Source organism: Helianthus annuus, chromosome 15, assembly GCF_002127325.2.
Source record: "Helianthus annuus cultivar XRQ/B chromosome 15, HanXRQr2.0-SUNRISE, whole genome shotgun sequence".
Taxonomy (NCBI): domain Eukaryota; kingdom Viridiplantae; phylum Streptophyta; class Magnoliopsida; order Asterales; family Asteraceae; genus Helianthus; species Helianthus annuus.
The window spans coordinates 160076111-160082110 of record NC_035447.2 but is presented as its reverse complement, the minus strand read 5'-3'; the positions used below and the strand labels follow the sequence as shown (position 1 = coordinate 160082110).

The 6000-nt window shown below is 33.7% G+C and overlaps 1 long non-coding RNA gene across 4 annotated transcripts; it reads right to left on the bottom strand.

The window, feature by feature from the left end:
* On the bottom strand, positions 1 to 3062 carry LOC110912962. Of its 4 annotated transcripts, none has more exons than XR_002578288.2 (5): positions 2622 to 3062; positions 2401 to 2517; positions 1844 to 2283; positions 888 to 1524; positions 1 to 114 (listed from the first exon to the last, which is right to left on the bottom strand). It is a non-coding gene; the product is annotated as an uncharacterized LOC110912962 (long non-coding RNA). The 4 variants fall into 4 exon arrangements; XR_002578289.2 differs by lacking the exon at positions 1 to 114 and having other exon boundaries at positions 776 to 1216; positions 1448 to 1524; XR_002578290.2 differs by lacking the exon at positions 1 to 114 and having other exon boundaries at positions 776 to 1207; positions 1448 to 1524.
* Between the last annotated feature and the right edge of the window lie 2938 nt (positions 3063 to 6000).

The window sequence follows — 6000 nt, the reverse complement described above, 5'->3', positions numbered from 1 at the left end:
TAATTAACCAAAAGAAAATATTATGCACAACAATGGCATCAAAATTTTCTTCTTCTTGCGATTGGCCTAATGAACTCCAAACATCCCAAGACTTGGTCCGAGCATGTCCATGACCTGAGAACAATTAAAAATATATCATGCTACGCTATCGGAAAACTAAGCTGGTCATAGAAGTAGCTAGATAATTCCTTGTGCTAAATTCCATTCCATTCCATTCCAATAACTACATTCTCAACATTGGCGGTAATAGTGCTTATAAATTAGTGGTGGCTTTGGGCGGCCATCACTGTATATTTTTTTTTCTTTTTTTTTTTCAATAACAATAACAATATTGCAGTTTAAAATAACGATTTTATCCTCAGTTTCAAAATAAAATTTTGGTTTTGTTCCCAGCCAAAAGTTACGTTTTTACCCTTAGTTCGAAACTATTATTTTACTTCAGTTCAAAATAAAATTATAGTTTTGTCTCCCAGCTTAAAATTATGAATTTGCCATCCGTTTAAAATAATGAGTTTGCCCTCATTTATAAAATTACAATTTTGCCCCAGTTAAAATTTGTAGTATTGCTATCGTTTTTGTTTTTTCCCTAGCTCAAAACTACGACTTTGCTCTGAGTTCAAAAATATGATTTTGCTCATTGTTTCTAACAAATTACTATTTTGCCCCTAGCTAAAATTTACAGGCTTGCTATCATTTTAGTTTTTCCTAGCAAAACTATGGTAGTGTTTTTGTTTAATTGGTTGACTTAATGTATTTTTTTTTTTTTTTTTTGAGATCGTGTTATAAATAGTATATACAAGTAACTAAAATACATGTGTACATGTTATGAAACTAAGAAATATTCGATTTAACGCCTCGCAACGCGGGCAGGGCAATTAACTAGTTACCTATACAATTCATAGTCTCCTTTGGTGGTGCTTGGGTTTTAAATTATACACAAAAGAAAGGTCCTGGTTGGCCGCAAGTGCCACCAATTCTTTCTCCTTCAGACATTTTGAAAGACCTAAAGTGCGTCGATCCAATTTGTGTTTTGCTAATGCCTCTTTAAATGACTTCACAACTCGGTTCTCAGCCTCCCCAGGGCCTGGCAACGTCATAGATTTTGGTTTGGAGTGGCATCACTTTGTGCTCATCGGAGTTGATCCTGATTTTGATGGTTTCTTCTCGCTTTTTCCGGATTATAAAACCTATCTTCTCTGCCACGACTCTGTCCTAACTGCAATCAGGTGCCTTAAAAATACTGAAGTTTCGTATAACAATACTGAAACTCTTTTCAAACGCGAACTTAGAGAAGGTAAAATTCAATGTCATTTGTAATTGTAATCTACGTAATAATCTTTACAATAAAAGATGAACAAAAAATCCATCCCATACTAAAAAAAGATGACCCATTTAAACCTAAGCCTCTTTTGACCCATTACTCTAGTGCAAAGGAGAGGTGAGAAACCTGGCGGGTTGAGCTTGCCTTTTCAAGGACCGCAGTGACTTTGTTGTTAGTAGGAGCACCTGAAATTCTTGGCCGGGCTGTTGAGATAATTAATAGCTATATTTACTGAATTCAAACGAAGAAAAAAACATTGCAAACTTATCTCAAGCGAAAAAAATCATTGAAAACACACACTAATTCAAAGAATTCAAAGTCACAATTGAAAGTATCTCATGAGATATGAAGCAATACCTATTTTAGTTACAGAAAAAATATAATTCAAAATTTCCTTTTCTCTTTTAAGGCATAATTATAATTTCCTTTAAAAAATAATAATTAGATAAGATACATGGCAACATCTTCTTCATGAATGTGTTTACAATCAGTTCTACCAATTTCCATGTATACTAAACATACCACAAAAGTATCATCTGTGTAGCCCACATAAACTCCTTTAGCGTTTCCTTCACTCGATCCTGCAACCTTCCAGATCCATCTCCAGATAGTATCTTCTCAACATGTCTATACTAATCAACCGCTTCTAACTGAAAACCAAAACCAGCAGCTACAAAACATAATTTCAAGGTAACTGGAATCAACAATACACACTAACTATCAATGTGTATCAGCAACCATCTCAAAATCAACATAATTAGCAAAAATCACGAAAATACAAACCCTAATTTCTACAAAACACTATACCACCTCCTTTGACAACCGCCCTCACATTCTCTTTATATTCTTCTACTTCGCCTTTGACAACCACAACTTTCTCCTCACTTTCTCCTGCAAACAACCGATCCAAGGAAAGAGCTATGATAGGAGTCGATGCCTTTCTGTCCCATCTGAAAGAAAGGCTGAAAGCAAAAGGAGATCGCTTTCGATTAAGGATCATTCCACAATTTCAAGTAAATCTACAAAGAACCTATGTTTGAAATGGATTTTGCAATCCGTAAAAGTGATTCCATATTTACCTTACCAAATAGATCCTGAAAGAATTTATGACGGAAGATGCATACCCCTTCATACTACAAAACAATAGCTCGATCTTGAACTCTTCTCAAACCGTTACCTAGTCTTTAAACCATGACCTACAAAAAACAAAAATCCATCTTAAAACACAAACAAAAGTAAGCAAAATCCAGTGAATACATGAAGAAATAGTGTTCAGAATCAAAAGGACGGTGTCACTTACCTTTGACGAATGTTGCAAAACGCCAATAAAAGCCGGAAATCGAATCTGGGAGGTCCGAATCTTCATCGATCTGTTCAAACTTCATAGATCTTGTGAAATCGTGTTCTTGAATCGCCAGAGAGAGAGAGAGAGAGAGAGGAGCAGAAAAAATTATTTTTTTTGTGATGGATTGGCAATGGAAAAAATTATTTTTTTGGCAATGAAACTTGGCCTAATGTGAATTGTGATGAATCTGAAACGCTAATCAGTGTGTATCCCGTGTCTGTTTTTTTTGGGTTTTCATGGTTGTCGAAAAAATTATTTTTTTTTTGTGATGGATTGGCAATGGAAAAAAAGGCTGTAACAAGTATCGTCACCAAATAGTTTTCCCGGGTATTAACAAACGTTATCTCCTATGGATGGAATGTACTAAAGATTTAAGTTCCATTTTATATGCGAATTATGTTATATTTGTGGGGTAATACATGTTCTATTAAAGTCAATCAAACTCTTTTTGTCTCTTAAGTAACCCAAGTTTCATATTTTATTCTAATCTTGCGCAATTAATAGGTTACCAAGTTAACTTGATCATGTGTCAGGTAATATATTTTTTTTTTAATTTTTAATACCTACAAAATTAGTGACATGGCTTTTTCATTTAAAAGATTAATTAGAAAATTACATATTTTTAATAAAACCTATTTCTTTAATTTAATTCATCGAAAACTCCAAACCTATTTTGTTATTCTTCTGCACTAGAAAGTAAAGTAGAAAGTAAGAACCAATTTTTATTTATTGAACCCAATGTTTATTCATCAAATCCATAAACCCAGATCACGTTCTTATATTCATTGAACATTCAAACTCATTTCCTTGGAATTTTGCAAAACATCCCAAAAGACTGCAACCTCCACGAAACAGCTAGATCTGGACTTGTAACACCACTCCGACCATTGTATTCGCCGGAAACTACACCAGCGACGAATCGCCAACGTTGTGGGGGGTTTTCAGACCAGAAATTGGGTCTCCAATGAATCGCCAACGTTGTGGGGGTTTAAGGTTGGTCGCTGGCGATTTGAAGCATGAGGGTTGTGGTGTTTAATTGTTTATGCATTGGGGGTGGGGTTTTGGCAGACGATGACAGTCTATAGCCGTGAAGAAGAACAGTTTGTCCACTGATGTTTTTTTATTTACTTTTGTATTTCTTTGAATATTATCCACATAAGCATTAAAACAAAATAAAAAATTAAAAAATCAAATGGTAACCTGATGATTACCTGGTAATTAGGCTACACGGTATGGTGATGGTTCTCCCTTGGAGGATGGTCCGTCACGTAAGCGCCACGTAGGGGGGGGGGGCGCCGTTCCGGAACTATCCGTGGACGGTCCTCATACCCAGAAGCATTACACACCATTATAACACAAAAATAAAGTTTAGTTATTTTATAGAGACAAAAAAAAGTTTGGATGACTTAATTGAAACAGTTGACAAACTTGATTACATTTCTGTGGCATTTTCCCTATATATTTATAGCATAAGTTAGTGACAAATTTTGGCCATCGCAAAATATGTCGTAATTACCTTTTTAAAGTACTATGTTATATTCTTCATGTAACATGTAAAACCAGAAGAGACTGTTGTTAGAGAATGGATTTCAAATATCTTAAATACTTTATCAAAATCTAAATTTTGAAGAGATTTAATGAATAGAGAGAAAGAGCTTGGTTTTGGATTTAGGGTTTCCATGGACCACCAAAATAAGCACAATTATCTTGGTTGAGACATTCTTCTGCATCCACACATCTGGTTCTTGTTCTTTTGCAACAAACTTTAGCCTTTTCATATATGTTAAAGCCAAAAGGGACTGACTGTGATATACAGATTATGTACTACACTTTCTTATCAATATGTGCTGTTTATTTTTCAAAATTACTAGTTACCATATTATAACATAAAACTATATGCATGAACAAAATATTATGATCGATTAAGAAACAACAAAGACAGCCATAGCATGCTGAAACTACAAAAATGTTAACACATTTATCAAAATTCATACGCCTATTAAAAAAACGGTCAAAAAGTTGGAATTTAAATACAGTGTTTAATGTTTAATTCTTTGCCTAGGAACCAGACTATTAGCTATTGGGCCCAGTTGAAACCGGACTTGATTTAAACTTTTGGGTTGTATTTGCATATATCACGTTCGTATTTACCGTTTGAGTAAATTCTTAATTTTTGTAATTCTGTTAAAAAATCAATTGCAATTAAAAGAGTGTATATATCTCAAAGTCAATCGTAATGATGAATTATTAAAGAACCAAAAAGGTTACATACATGATAACATATCTAAATAATCCAAAAGCAAATTGGTTCGTGTATGTCTTCTTTTAACTCTTGTATTTGTCATTTTTGGTTTATTTAGTTTACTTTTTGCATCTTTATGTAACTTCATACCTGCATATATAATGGCTTTGTTTATGACAATACAGGTGGACTAGTGTTTTTTTTCCTTGTAGAGTTTATGACAATACAGGTGGAGTAGTGTTTTTTTCCTTGGCAGATTTGTTATTGATCTATGCAAACCTTTGGTAGGCTCCTTAACCGTACTTTTAAAAAAGTGAGAGTTGCTGATACATAAGTGAAGAGTAAATTACATGTTTTTTTCACACATATTCTTCTACCAAGTAAGCTAGCCTCCATTTACCACCCTTACGAGATTGCAAAAAATTACGATCTTTTTATTTGACGTGCCCCTCGGAGGGGTTGGTCTTGTGTTAAATTTCTAGAGTTTAATACTTCACCAAAAATTTAAAAAAAAAATCATTTACTAAGCTGCAATCAGATTCGACACTTTCTAATTGCAACTCACGGAAAAATATATTTAAAAATCCTCGGTTATCCAATTGACAAAATTCCAGTTGGAGGTTTGCTCGGACACTTAAGAGTGTCTACAATCTAAATGTCATGGTCTAACTCTAAGTATCCATCAAGTTATGACTCAAAACATAACACGTAAAGTCTGCCGAAAAACGCAGCTTTAATTGCTGAAACGAAACAATTTATTTAAAATAGCATATGACGTCCAAAAATCATGATTCCAGCACCATTAGAAGCGTATTTTGAAATAGCACGTTATAAACTCAAAAAGATCCAATTTTTGTTAAGTTATGACCCGGTTACAGCCAATATAAGTCGGCTGTAGGTGTCGAACAGAACATGTTTTCGTTACCCGATCTTCCCAACCGAACAACTAACATACCTGCGACACGCAATCATTATTCACAGCAGGTTGTATATTATATATATATATATATATATATATATATATATATATATATATATATATATATATATATATATATATATGAGATTTAACACGTTCAAACATCAAAACCA